The following is a 24,442-nucleotide window of genomic DNA, read 5'->3' on the forward strand; positions in this document are numbered from 1 at the left end:
ATATAATGAAGTGGAGAAAGTGCATTCTCAGAAGAGAGTTGGAGGGAAAACTGCAGTGGAGATTCTGCTGAAGGAGAGACACTGTGGATCTGTGTGGGATATGCAGATGCTCAGCAGTGAGCATGGACACAAAAAATGACCACAGCAGTCCTGAGCCTGAGAAAGCGCCAGCTTAGAAAGCAAGGTGAGATCAGTCTGCAGTAACTCATGCCACTGCTAATGTAGCCAGAGAGAAAGCCTAGCGGACTACACTGTCTTCGAGTCTGGCCCAGAGTCCTGAGGGCTCTGAAATGGGCTTTTTAGATCTGAGGGCTCACCCAGCCAAAAAGAAATGGGACTGTGTCTCTTTCTCCCCATCCTATACCACAATGGCACCCGGCAATCTTCTATGAGAGAGCAGAGCCATTTTAGACATAGGTAGGCAGCAGCTGCTGCAGGTCTTGTGTGCACACCCAGCAATTGGCAGGGACAGTCTCCATCTTGTCAGCAGAGGCGACCACAGCAGCACCACTGCATCCACCTGGCAACAGGTGGAGAGAAGGAGCCAATCCAGCATCAGTACTGCCTGCAGAGACTCCTGTATGCACCCAGCATGATGGTGAAATGATTAGGGCTGTAGCCAGAGGGTATTGTGCATGCCTGTGATCCAGGAATGTTACCTGAGGAAAAAATCCATGTTCCCCCAGACTTTGATTCTGGATGGGAGGCTGGACACCCACATATGGCTGTGAGGTATCCCTAGCCTCTCAGCATACCATAGACTCTGGGGCTCTGGGGTTGAATCTGACTATAAGTAGCACCCACAGGCAGCAGGTTCTGGAACCCCTCAGCCCTCTTTGGACAGGGCAGACTAGTAGGGCAAGAGCACTGAGTGCTGAAACCATGGGGACACTGTTACTGCATGAGAGGGTAGAAGTGTAGCTGGATCTCTGAGCAATCACTATGTGTGGACTGTTCCTGTGAGGCCGCACTGTTGAGGAGAGTGGGGTGACGGTGTTCTTCCACAAGAAGCACCGGGCACAGGATTTGGTGAACATGTCTTTCCTTATTCACAGTCCCATATACTTTTAAAGGGCAGGCAGAAGGGGTGTAACTAATTCAAGGCAACTCTAATTATATAGGACAGAACAAACACTGGTGGCAATATGCCTCTCCAATCAACTTCAAGGTAGCTAGGGTAGCTTTCCAGGTGGGCATAGGTCACACCCAGAAGCAGATTACCTTTTTGGCAGAAGGTGGTGGTGGAGAAAATGTGCCTGGGGGTCCTGCTGCCTGCCAACAATCAGGCTAACTGCATGGCTAGGCAGGAAGCCTCACAGCATTGCTCACAACTATGAGTGGCTTGACAGGCTCAGAACTCCATGTTGGCTGGGAGTGGGTCACTGCAGAAGGATCTGGGCTCACATGTAGGACTGCACAGATCCTTTGTGCAGTTCATGTGGAAGCATGAATGAGTATGATACCCACTGAGGGCTAACACACAGTCATTAATCACCTTGGAAGAGAGGAGGTGAAGGTGTGAATAAGCCAATAGAAATGGCCTTAGCCCCCTCCTGTTAACAACAGATCTACCACACACAAGCAGGGTGTCACCCTGCATACTAGCCCTACCCTGGAGCACTAACTATAACTTCCTGGCCACATTTAGCACAAACCTTTGGGTATTCACTGAAAGAGTAGACATTCCACTAAGCCACAGAGGAATAGTTTAAAATTAAAAGACATCAAAGGGAAAAACCAATAAGTATCTCCTCAAATACCTAAAAACAAGTACAGAAATTCAATAAATAAGATTAAGAGTGAAAACATGACCCCTTCCACCAAAGGAATACAACAACACTTTAGTATTAGAATGTGAAAATGAAAAGATTGATGAAATACCTGATACAGATTCAAAAGATTAATCATAGGATTATTCAGAAGTAATCAGAAGCAACTACATGAAATAAATAAATCCATCCATGACATCAATGAAATTTTTCCCAAGAAATTGAGATTTTAAAGAGAAATCAAAATGAAATATTACAAATGAAGAATACAATAGGTCAAATAAAAAAATGTAGTGGAAAGACTTAACAGCAAAAAACAGTGTTGGAGATTAATGGAATACTATCGGATGACACAACATACATGTCTTAGGAGTTCCTGAAGGTGTGGGAAGAGAGAACAGATAAGAAAACCTATTTAGGGAAATAATCACAGAAAACTTCCCCAATTTGGAGAAAGGGATTTCTAAATACAAGAAGCATGTAGAACTCCCAATAAAAATGACCACAAATTATCTTCACCATGACATGCTGTAGTCAAACTTTCTTCAGTAAAACATAAAGAAGTGTTAAGAGAGAAGTTTATAGCAACTGGTACCTGCATGAACAAATGAACAAATTGGAAATGTACCAAATAAATGAGCTATCAATGTACCTCAAGACTCTAGGAATACAACAACAAACCAAAACTAAAATTAGGATGAGGAAAGAAAATAATTAAAATTAGAAAAGGGACAAACATTTTGCTATAATTAGTACTCAAACAGTATTTTTCACTTTATGTTTCTGTGTGGGAGCAAACTGTTGAAATCTTTACTTAATGTATGCTAAACTGATCTTCTGTATATAAAGAGAATCGAAAATGAATCTTGATGTGAATGGAAGGGGAGAGGGAGTGGGAAAGGGGAGGGTTGCAGGTGGGAGGGATGTTATGGGAGGGAAGCCATTGTAATCCATAAGCTGTACTTTGGAAATTTATATTCATTAAATAATAGTTTAAAAAAAAAAGAAAAGAAAAGAGACAAACAAAATTTAAACCAAAAAACAATACAAAAGATCAGTGAAACAAAAAGCTGATTTTTTGAAAAAATAAACAAAATTGATACACCATTGGATCAACTAACCAAAAAGAGAAGTAAGAAGACCCACATCAATAAAATCAGATGAAGAAAGCAATGTAACAACAGACAAAATGGAAAGAAAAAAAAAAGAATAATCAGGAATTACTACAAAGAGCTGCATGCAAACAAATTGGGGAACCTAGAAGAAATGGATAGATTCCTGGACACACACACTGTACCAAAATTGAGTCATGAAGACACAGAAAAACCTAAACAGACAGATAGCCAAGACAGAAACAGAATCTATATTATAGACCCTCCCAACAAAGAAAAGCCCAAGACCAGATTAATTCACTGCTGAATCCTACCAGACATTTAAAGAACTAACTCTAATTCTTCTCAAGCTATTCAAAACAATTGAAAGGGAAGGAATCTTTCCAAATTCCTTCTATGAAAGCCAGTATCACCTTAATTCCTAAACCAGAAAAAGTATAACAGAAAAAGAGAACCATAGACTATTATCCCTGATGAGCATAGATACAAAAATTGTTAAAATACTAGCTAATTCAATCCAACAACACATAAGAAAGATCATCCACCTGGACCAAATGGGATTTACCCCTGGTATATAGGGATGATTCAACATTTGCAAATCAATAATGTGATATATCACCTTAACAAATTAAAGAAATAAAACCATATGATTATCTCAATAGATGCAGAAAAAGCATTTGATAAAATACAACACCTTTTCATGATGAAAACTCTAAGCATATTGGATATAGAAAGAACATTCTTCTGCACAATCAAAGCAATTTATGACAAACCCATTGTCAGCATTATATTGAATGGGGAAAAGGTAGAAGTATTCTCATTAAGATCCGGTACCAAAGATTCTCACTATCATCATTGCTATTCAATAATGTCCTGGAAGTTTTAGCCAGAGCCATTAGGCAAGAAAAAGAAATCAAAGGGATACAAATTGGAATGGAGGAAGTCAACTATCCCTATTTGCAAATGACATGATTCTATATATAGCAGATCCAAAAGACTCCATTAAGAGACTATTAGAACTCATAAAATAGTTTGGTAAAGTAGCAGGATAGAAACTCAATATACAAAAATCAATAGTTTTTGTATCCACAGACAATGCCACAGCTGAGATAGAACTTCTAAGATCAATCCCTTTCACAATAGCCACAAAAACACTTTGGAATAAATTTAACCAAGGAGGTTAGCGATCTCAATGATAAGAATTACAAATCATGAAAGAAATAGAAAAAAAAAAAAAACACAAAAAAATGAAAAAATCTTCCATGTTCACGAATTGGAAGAATCAATATCACTGAATGTTCATGCTACCAAAAGCAATTTATAAATTCAATGTGATCCCAAACAAAATACCAGACATTCTTTTTAGATCTAAGAAAAATGATGCTAAAATTCGTATGGAGGCCTGCACCATGGCTCACTAGGCTAATCGTCCACCTGTGGCGCCGGCACCCCGGGTTCTAGTCCTGGTTGAGGCATTAGATTCTGTCCCAGTTGCTCCTCTTCCAGTCCAGCTCTCTGCTGTGGCCCGGGAAGGCAGTGGAGGATGGCCCAGGTGCTTGGGCCCCTGCACCCACATGGGAGACCAGGAGAAGCACCTGGCTCCTGGCTTCGGATAGGAGCATCGCACTGGCCATAGCAGCCATTTGGAGGGTGAACCAACAGCAAAGGAAGACCTTTCTCTCTGTCTCTCTCTCTCTGTCTATCTCTGCCTGTCAAAAAAAAAAAAAAATTCATATGGAAACACAGGAGACCCTGATTAGCTAAAACAATCTCTTACAACAAAAACAAAATCAGAGACATCATAATCCATCTCCCTGCTAATGGCCTGAGAAAGCAGTGGAAGATGGCCCAGGTGGTTGGATTCCTGCTCCTATGTGGGAGACATGGAAGAAGCTCCTGGCTTCGGATCAGCCCAGCCTGGGCATTACGGCTGTTTGAGGAATGAACCAGTTGATGGAAGTCCTTGATCTTTGTCTCTCCCTCTCTATGTTTGTAACTGCCTCAAATAAATAAATTCTTAAAACAGAGCTAGCATCAACTGTCAGCTCTGTGTGGTCTTCTTGGAAGTCCAGCTCTGTCCACCCTTCAGATGACTGTAGCTCCAGCTGATATTACAGGATATCTTCATAAGTGACCCCAGTAATACTGATACAATTGCACTACTCAATGAATAGCACAGTAAAAGATAATAATATATATTTTTGGTAAGATTTACACAGTAAAGTCTAATTGGAAAAAATGAAATATTATAGATACAAGTTTTACAATATAATTTTATTAATTATGAAATAATATGCTATTGACAAAGGCTTAAAAATAAAGAAAACACTAGTAACATTTTCTAATATTTCAGACACTGTTCAATGCACTTTATGTATCATAACTCATTGAGTCAACACACAATCATCTATCATTATTCGCTTCATTCTCTAAGAGACACAAAGGCTAAGTAACTTCATGAAGAAGTGGTAGAACTGGGACATTAATCCAGGAAGGCAGATATGAACTCCTCCCTGATACCACAGCATTGCCTTTCAGATGGGTGAATTTAGTTTTGAACTCATGTGTCCCTGATTTTGAAGCCCAGTAAATACTTAAACAGAATCACTTATTTATGACATTTCAGTATATGATTTTTCAACTTCATTTTGGTATAAAAATAATGTATATTTAACATACTTCAGACTTTGAATTTATAACTTTTTTGAGCTGTCAATATATGGTATATTACTTTCTTCCAATAACTAGGCAGCTCCCACTCAGCCACATGATCAGGAGAGCAAATGACTGAACTACACAGTATGCTGTGTAAATAACTAAGCTATAATGTTCGATAGATTATATATGCTTACTATATTTGTTGTTTATGATATTTTCATTTTCCAATGGGTTTACTTGTAATTAACACTATTATAAGTCAAAGAACATCTCTATCTTGGTCTGTCTATATCTCATACACACTGTAAGGACTGTATTCCAAGTCAGCTAATCTGATTGAACTCTCTATAGTTCACATATAATAGCACTAAATCTAAAACCCCACAATCTGAGCCACTATCTGGGTTATTATTGTTTTCTTCTGTTACTTCCATTATGCTATAAGATTAACAAACACAGGTGTTATCTCTCATTTTTCATCTTTGAATCCCTAATGCCTAACAACTACTTGGCACAGACAGGCATTCAACAAAGGTTTCTGAAATGAACGACCATGGAAAGGTTTTGGCTACCTTAAAAGATGTTGAACATGTGAGTACTGAGTTATCTGAGTATTTAACCCTTCAAAGATTTTTCCAATGCCTGCTCTGGCTTCCTTATATACCTCTTTGTCCACTCTCTCTACCAGTCCTTTTAGCCAAGGTATCAGTGTGTGTGGAGGTGGTGGGGGGCTGAAAACTAAAATTCACCACTGTCTCCAGAGAGATCTTCAGAGAGAAAATAACTGTATTATCATCATCCTAATGTAATAAATTTTATAATGGCAATATTTTAAAACTTATTTGAGGATGATAACTATCTCTGGGTCACTTGAATTATTTTATTAGGGTCACATGAATTATTTTTGTTTATTGGTTAAAAAAAAAAAAAAAACTCAATCACCACACAGATGGCTTGGTGAGAAATGGCTTCTTTAATTAAATTGCATTATTTCATTATTGGCACTGAATTTTTCTAAAAAGCATTTTTAGTTGGGTTTATTTTATATTGAAAGCAGGAATATGTATTATAAAAGTTGTGATTTATAAAAATGCAAATATTCATTTTTAAACAATACACTTCAATGAGGAATAATTAAAACTCCAAATCTGTTTTGCCACTGCTAGATCTAGATTTGTGAATTCTAAGCAAACACACCCTTTGATGTAGAAACCAGGATAAAACAGAGTGAACATTTCTAAATAAACATAATTTTGCAAAAATATCCTTATTAGGTTTCTTTTTTTTTCAGCAACATTTTTGTGGGTTATTTTATTTTATTTTATTTATTTATTTTTTAACTTTTATTTAATGAATATAATAGTGGAAAGAACAGGTCTTCAAAGAAGGAGGTACCTTTCTCTGAAGGGAGGAGAGAACCTCCACTTTGACTATGACCTTGTCTAAACAAGATAAGAATCTGAGAACTCAGAGGGCTTCCATAGCCTTGGAAACTCATGACTGGAGCATAGGGAGATTACTGATGCCATAGACAGGAGTGTCAATTTGTAAAGTCAACAACAGGAGTCACTGTGCACTTACTCCTCATGTAGGATCTCTGTCCTTAATGTGCTGTGCATTGAGATTTAATGCTATAACGAGTACTCAAACAATATATTTCACTTTGTGTTTCTATGGGGGTGCAAACTGTTGAAATCTTTACTTAATGCATACTAAACTGATCCTCTGTAAAAAAAAAAAAAAAATTATCAACTCCCAACTTGACTCTCACTGGGATTAAACATGACAATAGGTCTGATCTGATTTCATCATCATTTAAAAAAAATCATCTATTATTTTTCACTTTATGTTTCTGTGTGGGAGCAAACTGTTGAAATCTTTACTTAATGTATACTAAGCTGATCTTCTGTATATTAAGATAATCGACAATGAGTCTTGATGTGAATGGAAGGGGAGAGGGAGTGGGAAAGGGGAGGGTTGTGGGTGAGAGGGACGGTATGGGGGGGAAGCCATTGTAATCCATAAATCGTACTTTGGAAATTTATTAGGTTTCATTTTAAGCACAGTTGAAAACAGCTTTTCAGAATTATATAGGAGCAAATGTATATCATGAAGTATACCTTCATATAAATTTTATAGTTGGAGGAATATATTCTTTTTTAAATATGCTAATGGCCTGAGAAAGCAGTGGAAGATGGCCCAGGTGGTTGGATTCCTGCTCCTATGTGGGAGACATGGAAGAAGATACTGGCTTCGGATCAACCCAGCCTGGGCATTACAGCTGTTTGAGGAGTGAACCAGCTGATGGAAGACCTTGATCTTTGTCTCTCCCTCTCTATGTTTGTAATTGCCTCAAATAAGTAAATTCTTAAAATAGAGCTAGCATCAACTGTTAAATTTCCATTTTATAATAATTCAATTAGATTTGAAATATTTATTTGAAAATAGTGCTTCTGGGGCCAGTGCTGTGCTATCGTGGGTAAAGCTGCCACCTGTAGTGATGGCATCCTGTATGGGTAGTTCAAGTTCCTGACTGCTCCAGTTCTGATCCAGCTCCCTGATAATAAGCCTGGGAAAGCAACTGAAGATAGTCCAAGTCCTTGGGTCCCTGTTCTCATGTGAATGACCAGCAAGAAGCTCCTGGCTATTGCCTTTGGATTGGCCCAACTCTAGACGCTGTGGCCATTTGGGGAGTGGACCAGTGGATGGAAGATTTTCTCTCTCTCTCTCCCTCTCTCTCTGCCTCTGCCTCCGCCTCTCTGTAACTTTGCCTTTCAAATAATTAAAAAACATATTTTTTTAAAAAAGAAAGAAAATAGTGCTTCTAACAGGAATGTATTTTATTCTTAGTCACAGGAGTTTTTTTTTTCTTTTTCCTTAATATTAAATAATACTAAGGGATACCATTAAATCTTATTAATTAAAGGGAGTATAGGTTTTAAAATATTGACAAAGATTAGCTTGAAAATTTTAACCACAAGGGGAGTTTTGTGTTGTTCACCAGATTTTAGTTTAGTTCTTGGCTATATAGGCTAAAATAACACAGGAGGAAATGACACAAATATATATGTACAACAAATAAGAAGTTAAGAAAGGGTATCCACTGAATTAGCTCAAATTTTCTTAGCAGGAAAATATCTAACAGTGATTAAAAATTCAGATATGTCAGAATTACGACTTATTTTCTGTGCCCTACTACCATTATGTAGTATCTAAAATTCCTTTTCATACATTTTGCTTCAAACAATTTTTCAAACTATTCTTTCTTTTTCACCTCTTCTATTCCATTTAACCTCAAATTAGGGAACTCTTGTTATATTTTTATCCCTAAAATTGGGAAAGAAGTCTTTATAATTTTTGTTATATGATTTGTGTATCTTTATATTGCCCTGGGGAAACTTTGAGCTTTGTAGTCTGCATCAGTTCAAAGAAGTACCGCCATACCCTCAAATTCCTTTACTGTCCTATCTATTTCTGCAGTCCCCACAAACATTGAATGTCTGTCTCCCCCACTTCCTGAAGTCTTACACCATCTGTATTTAGCCTTTCTCGTTGTCGCTTCTTCTTTCATCTTCACTTCTAGTCCTACAACCTCCACCAGTTCTAGAGTCACCAGAGCGCTGTAGGGAATCTGAAGGAGGATGAGTTGATAAAGTAACTGAAAAAGCAAATCTAGACTCCTATTCACTGGAAAGGAAAAAAAGGCAACACTGAATTTCCTCTCCAATTCCTAATGGTTCTTCTATTTATTTCTTAGAGCCAAGAGCAGTGGGGTTGCCTTAGATCCCTACAGAAGTGTTTTCATACAAATAGCTTTAAAAACAGTACCATAAGGGCTGAAAGGTCCATGAGAGTTTCACAGGCATGGAAAGCCATGGTACAGTGGCAAAAAACAATCTAAATGAAAGATCCTGGTGAACGAGACCCCAGCAGAAGGAACAGGCCATCAAGGAGAGAGGCGCCTTTCTCTGAAGGGAGGAAGGAACCTCCACTGTGATACAGCCTTGACTAAACAAGTTCAGAGTCGGTGAACTCAAGGGGCTTCCATAGCCTAGACAGCTCATAGCAAGAGTCTCGGGTGATTGCTGACGTCATAAATAAGAGTGCCAATTGTTAATCAACAACGGGAGTCACTGGGTACATGCTCCCCACGTAGGATCTCTGTCCTTAATGTGTTTTACTATGAAACTTAAAAACAACACTACTAGTCAAACAATACCCTATATCTTATGCGGTTGTGTGAGTGCAGCCTGTTGAAATCCTTGCTTAGTATATACTAAGTTGATCTTCAGTATATGAAGGTAATTGAAAATGAAACTCGATGAAGGGCGGGATGGGAGAGGGAGTGGGAGAGGGGAGGGCCACGGGAGGGAGGGAGGTTTGGGGGGGGGGGCACAAGAATACACAAGTTGCACTTTGTAAATTCACATTTATTAAATAAAAAAAACTATATAACAAACAAAAAAGAACTTAATACTTGACCCTTTTAGTATTTTTTATGTTCTACTTAAAACTATTGGTTGAACTCTGTAATTAATACACAATTACTCTCAGGTGTTTAATTAATGCTATAACTAGTACTCAAATAGTATTTTACACTTTGTGTTTCTGTGTGGGTGTAAACTATGGAAATCTTTACTTAATATATGCTAAATTGATCTTCTGTATATAGAGATAATTGAAAATTAATCTTGATGTGAAAGGAATGGGAGAGGGAGTGGGAGAGGGGAGTGTTGTGGGTGGGAGGGAAGCTATGGGGGGGGAAGCTATTGTAATCCATAAGCTGTACTTTGGACATTTATGTTCATTAAATAAAAAAAAAAAGTACCCTAAGACTCAGATGATTTGAATTATAACACTTCCAATGAATGTTCAAGAAGGAACAACAACAAAGGCACCTAAAAGCATTGTGAGGCAACTGATCTTTTGTTCTCAAATGATCTTCTGCTTATTAAAAATGGAAAACAGGACTGGGTATTTGGCCTATCCATTCAAGACATTGCTCAGAATCCCTAAAATACCAGAGTACCTAGGTTCAAGTCTTTGCCCTGTGCCCCTTCTCTCTCTTTCTTTCTCTCTGTTTTATTTTTTTTAAGATTTTTGTCGCTCCCTTGCCCGCAAAGGAACGACACTGCTCCCAGCTGATCGGTCTTCAGTAGACTTTTATTTAAACAGGATAGAAAAAGAAACCCTTGAGCAAGGGGAGCTCTGAAAGAAAGGGGAAGCTCCCGTTACTATTTCACGAACGGCTTATATAGTATATCATTGCAGAAGCATGTAATGCAAGCTTAGTCCATGCTACAGTCCATGCGGCGGCGCTCCAATCGGGTGCCTGATCACGCACAGTCCATGCACTCCTTGTCCAACCATAAAGGTGATCACGTGTCTTCATCCAATCAAGCTCCTGGTCACGTAGCAGGTGGCTCGGATGCCAGCAGAAAGCTTATCATTGCTCCACCTGGTGTTTTCTCAACTCTTGGTCAGTGGGAAAAGAAGTATGGGAAGTCCCAAGGCCATAGTTGTACACTCAACCCTGGGGTTATGGAAAGGTCCTGATATTGCAGCTCAACAGAAACCATAAACATCCACACAGCAGTAACTATTGCAAATGGTCAGCGAGCTAAGCCTTAGCATGTGGGCCCATGGCCAGCTAATGAGTCCCCACAATTTTATACGTTTATTGGAAAGGTAGAATTATAGAGAGAGTGAGAGACAAAGATAAAGGTCTTCCATTCGCTGGTTCACTTCCCAAATAGCCACAATGGAAGCAGCTGGGCCGATCCAAAGCCAGAAGTCAGGAGTTACTTCTAGGTCTCCCAAGTGGGTGCAGGTGCCCAAGGACCCAGACCATCTTCCACTGCTTTCCCAGGCACATTAAAAGAGGATCAGAAGATGAGCAGCCAGTACATGAACCAGCACCCACATGGGATGCTGGCACCACAGGAGGAGGCCTAGCCTACCAGACCACAGCGTCAGACCTCTGCCTCTGCTGTTAATTCCAGATTCTTGCAAATGCCCAGGAGGCAGCAGGTGATGGCTTAGATTAGTATCTGTCTCTGCCACCCAAGTAGGAGCCCTGGACTGTGTTCCCATCATCTGACTTTAGCCTGGCCCACACTGGCTATGAATGGGAGATCTGTCTCTGTCTGTCTGTCTCTCTACACCTTTCAAAACACATAGATACTTTTTAAAAAGAAAAAATTAATATATCACTACCAATTACTATATATGTAAATATATATATCCTTATATGTGTTTTATGGGTTTTCAAAAATAAATTCATAATCTATGATTAAAAGCAATCAGCATTTTATGACAAAATAATTTTGGTGATTTTCATTCCTGTTTTTAGATTTTATCCAGACATTACTCAAATATGAGATGTTTCATTAACTTGTCAATCACTTTTCCCTTGAGGAAATAAGCATATTTATCATTTTTATAACTACTAGTAACTAAACACAAAATTCACTGAATCAGAACAATATGTTACAGTTCTTGAAACAATAAAATTCTATCTGGGTAGAATTCTAGCTGCCAATAAGTTAGGAAAAAATACACATGGGTCAGCGCTGTGGCATAGTGGGTAAAGCCACCGCCTGCAGGGCCAACATCCCATATTGGGACTGGTTCGAGCCCTGGCTGCTCCACTTTCTATCCAACTCTCTGCTATGGACTGAGAAAGCAGTAAAAAATGGTCCAAGTGCTTAGGCCCCACACCCACATAGGGGAACCAGAGGAGGTTCCTGATTCCTAGCTTCAGATAAGCCCAGCTCTGATTTTCAACAGTCTGGGGAGTGAGCCAGCAGATGGAAGAGCGTGCTCTCTGCCTCTGCTGACTTTCAAATAAATAAATAAATCTTAAACACACACACATATAGTTAAAACTGAAAAAAAATCTTTCATTCCTGTCTCTTCCAGAACACAATGTATCTTCTCAATATGTTAAAATTCATATATTTGTTAAGATAGAACTAAATTTGCAATTATATAACAATAAATCTTATTTATGTAACACCTGCTTTTTTTAGACATCATGTTAGGTGATTTATGAACATTCACACTTTGAGTTAGGAGCTGAAACTGAAATTTTATTTCATAGAGGAAATAGGTGAGATTCAGAGAGATTAAATTAAGTTCCTATGATTATACAAGTGCCAAAAGTGGAAGATGAGGTATAAACATTTGAATCTCTACTTTTTTAAAATCATAAATGTTCCAAATTATGTGGGTATAACATGGAGGATTCGTTAGATCTAAAAGTTCTATAGGAGTAACTGAAGACAATAATACAAAGTCAAAATTACATGAGGCTATTCTTTGGTACTATCATGTCGACGCCATCCCTAGAGTTCAATTATTAACTAACAAATGTTTATCAAAAGTTATTTTGTTCAATTCTTTGAAGATGTACCACTAGGGAGGTGGGGAATAGGCTTGTTTTCATGGTCCTCAAATTCTTCTCAAGAGAATGAAGTGATTACACAGATTATAAACAAATGACTCTTTGAGGTACTAAGTATTCTATTGATAAAGTATCATCAAGAAAATATTTAACAAACTAAGGAACTTGGGAATCATGGTTGATATATTTTTGTTTAGAATAAATCATGTAATTGTAGCTAGTTGATAGTTTGTGTCCCTCAAATGGAGCAATTTTATTCCTTTCATATTAATGAATTTATAGCAAGAAAGTAAGTCCTTTTTGATGAGATACTTGAACAAGGATCTTGAAAAAGTAGGTAATCAGCCAAGAGGATGTAGATACAAAGATTGGATTTTATTTGGGAATAGTAATAGTAGCTATGAGATAGTTGAGCCACACCTGGTCAGATATGCTCAGGAATATATATTTTGTTCTATGTGAAATGAAAGTTATTACTTAGGAGAACAGAATATAATCTGAGAAATAGCATAGTCAGATTATATTTTCACAAAGTCACTCATGCAGCTGTGTTCAAAAAAGATTAAAGGAGGTAGATCAAGCAGAAGCATAGTAGAACCATCAGGTACAAAATGATGATAGCTTGGACTATGTTATTAGTGCTATTGATAACAGAATGTTAGAATATGACTGAAGGCATTTCTTGGTTGATTATATATGTGAAACATGAGAAAGAGGCCAAAGATGAATCCAAATCTTGTAGACCAAAGAAATAAGAGAATGCAAGTGCTGTTTACTAATGGGATGAGATTATATAAGAAAAGTCTGCAATTTAGTTATAGACATGTAAAATTTGAGAAGTTTTGCATATGTGTTCATAAGGATAAATATGATGTTTGGAAGATTTAGTTGGTGATGAAAGTAAGAAAGAGTTTAAAAAGTTTATGAAAATGCATAGTGTGAAGAAAATACATGTTTCTCCAAAAATCTTTAACCAAAATAAACTTATTAACTGGTCTAATTTTTTCATTTACATTTTTTGCCATTTTTTCAACTTTTCCTGTGAAATGAGCTAAAATTCTAAATTGAAAATGTGGAAGTAGAAAGTGATGTTTATATTGGGAGACAGAAGACAGGGGATGAAATGATCCTTTAGATACTAGAAGTGCGAATTGAGAAAGGCAAGGGAATAAAATTAAAGGGTCTTTTTCCTGACTTCACTCAGCAGGGTTGAATATTTCCTTTTAAGGAATTTTTTCCTGCTTTCACTGATACACTTAACACATTTTTTTTTTTTTTTGACAGGCAGAGTGGACAGTGAGAGACACAGACAGAGAGAAAGGTCTTCCTTTGCTGTTTGGTCACCCTCCAATGGCCGCCGCGGCCGGCGCACCGCGCTGATCCGATGGCAGGAGCCAGGTATTTATGCTGGTCTCCCATGGGGTGCAGGACCCAAGCACTTGGGCCATCCTCCACTGCACTCCCTGGCCACAGCAGAGAGCTGGCCTGGAAGAGGGGCAACTGGGACAGAATCTGGCACCCCGACCGGGACTAGAACCGGTGTGCCAGCGCCGCTAGGTGAAGGATTAGCCTATTGAGCCGTGGCGCCGGCCTTAAGACATTTATTAAGGTAATTTTTCTCCCAGTCTCTTCTTCTAATGTAAACTCTTCAAAAGCCACCATTTTTGGCCGGCACTGCAGCTCACTAGACTAATCCTCTGCCTGCGGCGCCAGCACCCAGCGTTCTAATCCTGGTTGGGGCGCCAGATTCTGTCCCGGTTGCTCTTTTTCCAGTCCAGCTCTCTGCTGTGGCCGGGAGGGCAGTGGAGGATGGCCCAAGTGCTTGGGCCCTGCACCCCATGGGAGACCAGGAGGAAGTACCTGGCTCCTGGCTTTGGATCAGCGCAATGTACTGGCCATAGCGGCCATTTGGGGGGTGAATCAGCGGAAGGAAGACCTTTCTCTCTCTCTCTCACTGTCTAATTCTGCCTGTCAAAAATAAATAAATCAATCGATCAATAAATAAATAAGCCACCATTTGATGCATTATAACTATGCATGTCCTTTTCAGCATTTTCACATCCCCCATTCACAGTCACACTGAGAGGCACCACTGAACACTGAAGATGTCATGTGTGGATGGGAGGCAGCACAGAGCCAGGGATTCTAGTACAGCTGCAGTGGCCAAAAATGCAATACATCAGTATATATGTAGAGAACAACAGGTCTAATAGGGTCTGCATCAAGCTTAGAGTGAAGCAACATAAAGGATGTTATACTCAGTTCACCATCTTATAGAGAATATTCATCTCAGTTTTTCTTAATTATTCCAGTACTGTTGAGTTGTTTTAAAGAGGAAGCAAATAAGGTCCACTGGTCAACATAGTTCTCTCTGTTATATGTTATCACATGAATACAGTTTTCATGGTTATCTAAAGAAAAATGACAGAACACCCCCAAGGAATTCTGAAACACTTGCTATAATTGATAGAGATGTATAAGTATAAATTTGATGACAATATTTAACTTCTGATAATGACAGTGGGAATTTTGCTTATGCTAGTTTAGTGTCTCCCTGGATTTATTTGTCAATGGTTTTCTTTTTTTAAGTTTGATTTATTTTTATTTGAAAGTCAGAGTTACAGACGGCAGAGACACAGAGAGAGAGAGAGAGAGAGAGAGAGAGAGAGGTCTTCCATCCACTGGCCCACTACCGAAATGGCCCCAATGGCCACCGTAGCTGTGCAGATCAGTAGCCAGAAGTCAGGAGCTTCCTCTGGGTCTCCCACACAGGTGCAGGGGCCCAAGGACATGACCCATCATCCACTACCTTCCCAGGCCATAGCAGAGAGCTGATTGGAAGTAGAGCATCCAGGATTCTAACTGGCGACCATATGGGATGCTGGCACTGCAGGCGGAGGCCTCACCCACTGTGCCACAGTGCCAGCCCCATCAGTGGTTTTCTGATGAAAGCTTCTTATGATCATTGTGGTGACAGTAAGTATTCTGTAGATGTAACCCCATGGTTTTCATAGTAAAGAGCTTATAACGGTGACACCATATGGAGATCCCTTGGGGTCCCTGATGATTTTCTTTCATATCATTAATGTAAAGAACTGGGCTATCCCTTGGAATGTGTTTTCTACCCCTGCAATCTTTGAAGCTGGAGAAACTAAAGTATTCACTCATTTTATGTTTAAGCCAACACATCCCATACCTGTTCCCCAAGTGGGTGTAAAAATCTGAAAATATAGAAGCTTATGAGTGTTGTTGGCACAAGCCTCAGAAAATGCCACCCCTCTCTTGGATGTAATTTCCCTGGCAACTTTGCAAAATAAGTCAAATGCCTGGAAGTGCCTATAATGACACCCTGTGGGGTAAACTGACCAGTAGGGGATCAAAGTAAATAGATAATTATTCTCTCTTTCCATTCTGAAAACACTGTTCCATGAAACAGTGGGTTAGACTAGAAGACATCCTAAAAACAGAACAATGAGCTGCGCTTGCTAAGATCTCTGATCAGTGGCACATTCTGGTCTTTGTTTTGTTCTTTTTCTTACCAAGACTGCACTTCACAATAAAGATTTCATCAATAAATTCTGCTTAGATTTTATTTTTTCTGGAACCCTAAGAAAATGAGATTTCTTTCTATGTGCACTTAAATAATTCTTAGGATAATGTATATTTGTTAAACTCTATCCTGGTTGTATGAGGAATAAAAGCAAATCTTACTGAAGGTTTTCTTTGGGCAAAAATAAATCTCTTTTAATAGTTAGAACTGTTTTAAAAAATAAAATGTAGGAAACACTTCATGGAATAAATACAGTGACCTAAAAAAGATGTTATTCTAATGAGATCCATAATTCCCAGAGCAGAAAGAATAAAGAAAAACAAGAAAGAACGTGGTCTTCTCATACATAATTCCTTGGTTATTTCCAGGAAATCAGACCACCAAGGTCAGTAGCTCATTTTAAGGCAGGCAGCCTGAGTTCATTGTTCCAAATGATTCCCAAGCTCTGCCATGGTTTGAAGAGAATTTGGTTCCCTCACTCCTGCACACATTTAAATCCAAAAAAAGTACTATGGGGCTGGAGTTGTGGCTTAGCGGGTGAAGCCACTGCTTTGGATGCCAGGATCTCATGTGAGAGAACCAGTTCCAGTCCCAGCTACTCCGCTTGTGATCCAGCTTCCTGTTGAGACATTGAGACGGCAGTAGATGATGACTCAAGTGTTTGGGCCCCGGCCACCCAAATGGGAGACCCAGATGCAGGCCCTGGCTCCTGGTCTCCACCTGACCCACCCAGAACTGGGAGTGAATCAGTGGATGAAAGATATCTCTCTGTCACTCTGCCTTTCAAAGATATAAATAAGGCTTTTAAGTGATAATAAATCAAAAAGTCTTAAGTTAATTGTGCTGACAGGGTAGCAACTTAAGTCAAGTAATGTCTGAAGGCAAGGCTTTGGAAACGATTTGAGTGGATTACGTTGGTGGGATGGAGTCCCTGATCTAATCATGATGGCTTTGTGAGGAGAGACTACATGGACAAGCCTGCTCCTGCTTCCTGGTTTGCTGTGTGACTGCTCCTGTCTGACTTTGTACTATGAAACTCCAAAATAGAGGAAAAAAAACTTTTCCTTTATAAGTCAGCTTCTCTCAAGTTTTTAGTGCAGTAATGGAAAGCTGACTACATACTCATTCATTTATTCATTCACCCAAGAGGCATGGGCTTTTTATGATTATGACATGCCAGGGAGTTTGCTATGTGCTTGCAAATGTTACTGACCAAAGGGAACTTCCAAAAATTCTTGAGGAAAATGAAATTGAAGGATAAAAATAAAAATACAAATTTTATTTCCTAGCACATAATCCAATTCAAGAAATATTTGCAAGAACTGTGGAACTTGGGAATTTAACATGTCAAGGCAGTGATTTTTTATATTGTTAACTGAAGAGAAATGGGTGTGGGGAGATGAGTTAATGACATTTCATGATGTGCAGCCAACAACACATTCACTGGCCAGTAAATCAGATGTGGATGCTAAAGAAGGATTAAATGACCTATCTTGGGGGAATGTGAAGGGTAAGGGTGAAGAGATCAAGAGTTTGTTTTCAGATATGTTTAGTTTAATTTAGATCTCTTTTAGATATATTATATCTGTATAATATCTTTATTTATATTATCTATATTACACATATATATTTATATATAAATAGAGGTGCCAAATAAATGTTGAATATGCAAGTCAGAAGAGTAGTTTGATCTACAAATATGATTTTGGAAATTTGAGTTTATACTTGGTATTCAATATTAAAATAACAGGTGGCAAGAAGAGGAGACCAGGTATAAAAAAGGTACCTTTGTTAAGATTTAACATCTGGGACTGCTGCTGTGGCGCTGCATGTTTATGCTGTGTGCCATGCCAGCATCCCATACACCGGCCAGCATCCCTTACAGGTGCCAATTCGAGTCCCGGCTGCTCCGTTTCTGATCCAGTCCCTGTTGATGTGCTTGGGAAAGCACAGAAAGATGGACCAGTTCCTTGAGCCCCTACCACCCAGGTGGCAGGACCAGAGGAAGTACCTGGCTCCTGGTTTCAGGCTGGTGAAGTCCTGGCCATTACCATTTGGAGAGTGAACCAGCAGATGGACAATGTCTCTCTCATTGTCTCTCCCTTTATGTTTCTCTCTCTCTCTCTGTGTGTAGACTCAGACTCAAACTCAGACTTTCATATAAATAAACAAATCTTTAAACAATAAATAAGTAAAATTCAAGAAACTGCATAGTAAAAAGGAACAAATAAATGGTTTGATGGACAGTAAAGGAAAGTCACTTAAAATAAAAACCTTTATTTAAATTCCTAAACTTCTGAGTGGTCATAGCTTGAGATAATATTTCATTTTATAATATGAATATAATTGCATTAGAAGCTTGGAAAAAATATATAAATTTTATTGCCTACCCCGAATTGTTTCATGTCAAATCAGGGAGATAATTTTCCAAAAGATGTATTTAATAATAACTACTTAAAATTAAACAATAACTTAATGTATGTCTTTCTTATCAGAAAATGCAATTTAAAGGTAAGTGAATGCACATGTTTTAAAGTATTGCAATTTATTACTCATTACAGAATTGAAATATAGTTACTAGTTATCAATCATCTTATTTTCCATAAGCATATGTAATTTTTATTTTTTGAGTAACTGAGAGCTACATAGCCACCTAAGAACATTGAAGAACAAAGTGGAAAGATTTCAAATGAGAGTCAGTTTTGGACATTATATCACAATTCAAATATGTTGAATAAAATACATATATCAGATATGAATACTTATAATTTATTTGTAATGCAGTAATAACTGTGTTTTAAAGGCAGAGAGTCACAGAGACAGAGAGGCAGAGAGAGAAAGAAACAGAAAGAGACAAACAGAAATCTCCCATCTATTGATTTCACTCCCCACAACAGCAAAGGCTGGGGTAGGACAACAGAACTCAATCTAAGTCACCCTCCCAGAAGGCAGGGACCTAAGAACTTGACCATCACCTGAAGAACATTAGCAGAGAAATTGAATTATAAGTAGAGTCACAGTTCACACCCAGGCACTCCAGTATAGGATGTATGTGTCCCAAGCAGCACCTTAACCATGTACCACTCACTCAGTATAATTAAGCTTCTAAACTGATATCCCTTAAATTTCAAAATAATTTACATCTTCACCACAATTTATAATAAACAGAAGATTGAGGAAAAAGAGATCATGGACTTATAGGTGAGAAATCACTTGGATATTCACCAAATAAACTAAAAGAAATAGAAGATGAGAAACAGAAAAAATGAAGGGCATATTAAAAGAAGCTGTAGAGATTTATCCACTGACAGCAGTGTCATTAAACATCACTTTAACTTAAATTAAATTGAAAATCATTAACACATAAATAAAACATTTGACATAAAGACAAACACATGAATTAGACACAATAAATTTTATTTGTCTGGGAACTTACTATATAATACAATCCACTTTCTATATAATTGAAAATTTGCATTCTCAAATAAAGAATAATAATATACTAAAGAATCATGTTTTAAGAAAACCTATAATAGAAAGGGAAGGCACAGAAATCAGAGGTTTTTTTTCCAAATAAAAATTTCATAAGTTTTATGTTTTTCTTTCTATTAATTATATGACATAATGGTTTGATGAATTTTACTGGTTTATTTTATTTGTCTATATTTCTGTATTTGTTATAAACCTTCTCCACTTCTAATCACTTAATAAATGGAAAATAATTGTAAACACTTAATTACTTGGAAGTAGAAACTGACAAACACTTGAATGTCAGTATCACAATACTCCACTGGAAGCAAACTGAGAGCAGAAGTCAACTAAAAATTTACAGTTCCCAAACCATTAAAAACTGCATTTTGCATACCTCTCAAGTTAGTTCATAAAATTGAGATTCCTAAATTTACATCAGACATTTATGATGAATAATTTGCATCACACACACAAACACACACACTACAAATGTTCATTTTTATTGTGTGTTTTCATTGTATTCACTTAAACATATTTCAACATATAATTCATATACAATGCACCCATTTAAAGTGTATAATTTAATGGTTTTCATTGTATTCACATTGCCTCCTCACTATAGTAAGTTTCAGAACATTTTTATTATTGTACAAAGAAGCTCCATATCCAATAGCAGTCAACCACTTGTTCTTTCAACCCCTAAGTCCTAAGTAACCACTAATATACTTTCTGTTTCTATAAATTTGCTTTTAGAGGACATGTTGTATAAATGGAGCCATACAATATGTGGTTTTTATGATAGACATATCATTTAATATAAAATTTCCACATGCAAGCTGTACCGTTTACAGTATAGATACAACACATTGTATTTATGCATTTATCAGCTGGCAGATGTATTAGCTATTTCAAAGTAAGAATTTCTAAAATCTTAACATTCAATTCCTCACTCTCTGGTCACCATCTTTTAACCTACCCACGCTATTATCTTCTCTCTTACCAAAATTCTTCAAGATATTAATAGATCTAGTTCACCATTCCTTCACCTTTTTCCTGTCTTTCTACCCAGTATCTTATCTTCTTATGTAGCTGAGATTACACTGTTCATCATTATAATAACACTTTCACATACTATGCAACATGTAATCCACTATCCATGTCTTCCCTCCCTACCTCTCACCATTTCAAACCTATTTCAACCTCCTGCTTAAATCTTAACATTATTGAAGAAAATCATTCTACTTCTTTCCTGAGCACAAGGAATAGTTAAATATACTGCTATATTTTCCAGCTGAATCTTTTGAATTTCACATTCTAAGTTTAGAATTTCACATCTACCCTAAAGCACGTCCCTCCTCACCTCTGTTACTATGTCTTGTCCATTGTCACATTCATAAAGTAAAATCAGTCAATTAACTACATCATGTATTCATTGTCTAATCTTGCATCTTTCCTTCATAAATCCCCATATACTTTATATACTTATATACACCTCTTGCTGAGACCATATCCTACATTTCTGTATAAATACTGTGAGTTCCCCATGGTACAAATGCTGCTGCTGTGGATAGAAGCATTTTCTTTGGAAAGTAACCATGGTGAAATATCTTCAATCAAATAGGTACATAATGAATAAATAAAGTACCATTACAAGGCACCTCCTCCCCCAACACACCATCTGTTCTTCACAGAGAAGTAATAAAGTCAAATGAGTTGCATATTATTTACTTTCTCATCTTTTCTCCCAAATTATCTATATAATTTATTCCAGAATACATCCACTCCGTTCCAACCAATGGAATGTTTAAGTAGAAGAAATATCACTGGAATTAGGTCTTCTCTTAATTTCTATTTATCACATTCTCATGGTTTTCTTCACTTTTGCTTTCTTCTTTGGATGGGATTCTCTTTTCCCTCTAGACCTGTAACTATTGGTCTGCACTAGGGTATAGAATTCAAACCTTTTCTCTTTTTTATATTTTTACCTTAGATAATATTTTTATAGTAGGGGTTACATAATTAAATCAACCAAACAGTTTTAAAAGTATACAAATGCCAAGTCCCATCCCTATAGATTCTAATGTAATTGGCCTGGTAATTTGTATATAAACATGAAATTATTGAAGTGAATCTGGTATAGGGTCAGCATTGAAAACTAATAAGCAGTTATTTCCATGATTTCAATATTGGTTGATGATTCAAATGGATCTTTAACTCACCCCTAACATCTATCCTCATCTCCAGATTCATTTAAAAGATTGCCTATGATGCTTCTCTGAATGAACTTCAAAAATGCAGATCAAAATTGTGCTCTTTGCTTTCCACTAACTCCACTATAAATGACCCTTTGGTAACTGAAGACATGCTGGTTACATCATTGTTGAAAAATATCCTTAATGTCATTGCTCTCCCACCTAAACGTCTTCAATTATTTGGCAACTATATAAGACAATACATTTAAAATAGAACCTTAATCCAAGTAATTCTCATGTCCTGCTTTTCTTTAGGATTTCTTTTTTTTTTTTTTAAGATTTGTTTATTTATTTGAAAGTCAGAGTTACACAGATTGAGAAGGAGAGCCAGAGAAAGAGGTTTTCCTTCTGCTGGTTCCCTCCCCAATTGGCTGGAGCTTCGCCAACCAAAAGCCAGGAGCCAGGAGCTTCCTCCAGGTCTCCCACGTGGGTGCAGGGGCCCAAGGACTTGGACCACCTTCTGTTGCTTTCCCAGGTCACAGCAGAGAGCTGGATTGGAAGTTGTTCATTTCAAAACATTTTACCATAAATCTTACATACCTTTTTCAATAAAACTAATAAAATTTTTTGTGTAAAACCAGTTATCTCCTTTCTTCATAAATTTTTAAACATGCTAAACGTCAAAAGAACAAGAGTGCCACTGAGCTAGGGCTTCTAACACCAACAGCTGTAGTTCCAGGACTGGGGAATGTGAGCTGTATCCTGCTGCTGTAGTGCAGGGTGACTCAATGAGACACAGGAAATGTTTGCACTGGCATTTTTGGGTCCAGAGGGTTGGAATGCAGGTGGGTTCTTGTCTTGATTCCAAGGGGTAGTTTCTAGTGAGTGTGAGGAAATTGTTATCAAGTGTTACAGTCCTGGTGTTGCAGGATAAAGTGGGCTGTTCCCTAGACTTCCTAAGTTGGAAGCCAGGTGTGGGGGAGTGTGGTAGCATCTGCCTAAAACAGAGCAATGCAGTTAGAACACTACAGATACTGCAAGTGAGTGCAAGTTACTCCAAAGATTGTGTTATCAAAGTTAACAGTCCCAGATCTGCAAGACACAGATGGAACTGCCCCCCTGTACTCAGGAGCCATGCAAAGGTGATGCTGAGTTTGTACCGGGGCTCCAGCAAAACCCCTGGCTCACAGCTCTCATTTCAGCTCCAGATGTTTTATATGCCGCTGCCATTGCTATCCTCGAGAAGCTGAGGTGAACCCCCCAGATCATAGTGAGTTAGAGCAGCTCCAGGGCTTGTACCCCACACTCCCATGGTAGCAGGATGCAAGGGGGTTTGCTTTCCACCTTGTAAGTTGTCCTAGCTCTGTCTCTGGTCACAGCAAAATAGAGATCAGCTGAACAACTCTATGTAGCTAATTGACTCAGGCCCTTTAGGTGGGGGTGAGTGAGGTGAGTAAGCAATGTGTCTTCCCTTTTTAGAGTAAGATAATAACTCAGACCTTGTCAGCTCTTCAGGGTGGAGTTGAAGTCAGTTTAGTACTGTGACATTTCTCCCTCAGTTAAAGCTGCCAGTGGCAGGGCATAAGGTAACTTCTTCCTAACTGGATTTGGAAAATGCTAACTCCCAGGCAGCAGCTGGCTATATTGATGCAGGGTTTGATTGCTGTGTGCTAGCAAAAGTCCTATATTTGTTCTCTTTCCTCACTGTACCATAGAGTATCTGTTCTGTCTATGACTTTTCCACTGAAAATTTCTGTCAGTCCCCTGTGAACATGGTCCTTTCCTTTCATTTTTGGTATCTTTCTCTGGCTGAGGTCAGTGCAATTTCTCACTATTTAGCCATCTTTGATCTACATTAGCATATTTTTTTACATTTTTTATTTAGTAAATATAAATTTCCAAAGTACAGTTTATGGATTACAATGGTTTTGCCCCGCCAATAATTTCCCTCCCACTTGCACCTCTCCCATCTCCCGTTCCCTCTCCCATTCCATTCACATCAAGATTCATTTTCAATGATCTTTATATACAGAAGATTGATTTAGTATATATTAAGTAAAGATTTCATCAGTTTGCACCCACACAGAAACACAAAGTGTAAAATACTATTCAGTACTAGTTATAGCATTACTTCACATTGGACAACACATTAAGGACAGATCCCATATGAGAAGTAAGTACACAGTGACTCCTGTTGTTGACTTAACAATTTAACACTCTTGTTTATGGTGTCAGAAATGTCCCTAGGCTCTAGTCATGAGTTTCCAAGGCTATGGAAGCCTTTT

The sequence above is a fragment of the Oryctolagus cuniculus genome, chromosome 2, assembly GCF_964237555.1.
Source record: "Oryctolagus cuniculus chromosome 2, mOryCun1.1, whole genome shotgun sequence".
Lineage (NCBI taxonomy): Eukaryota > Metazoa > Chordata > Mammalia > Lagomorpha > Leporidae > Oryctolagus > Oryctolagus cuniculus.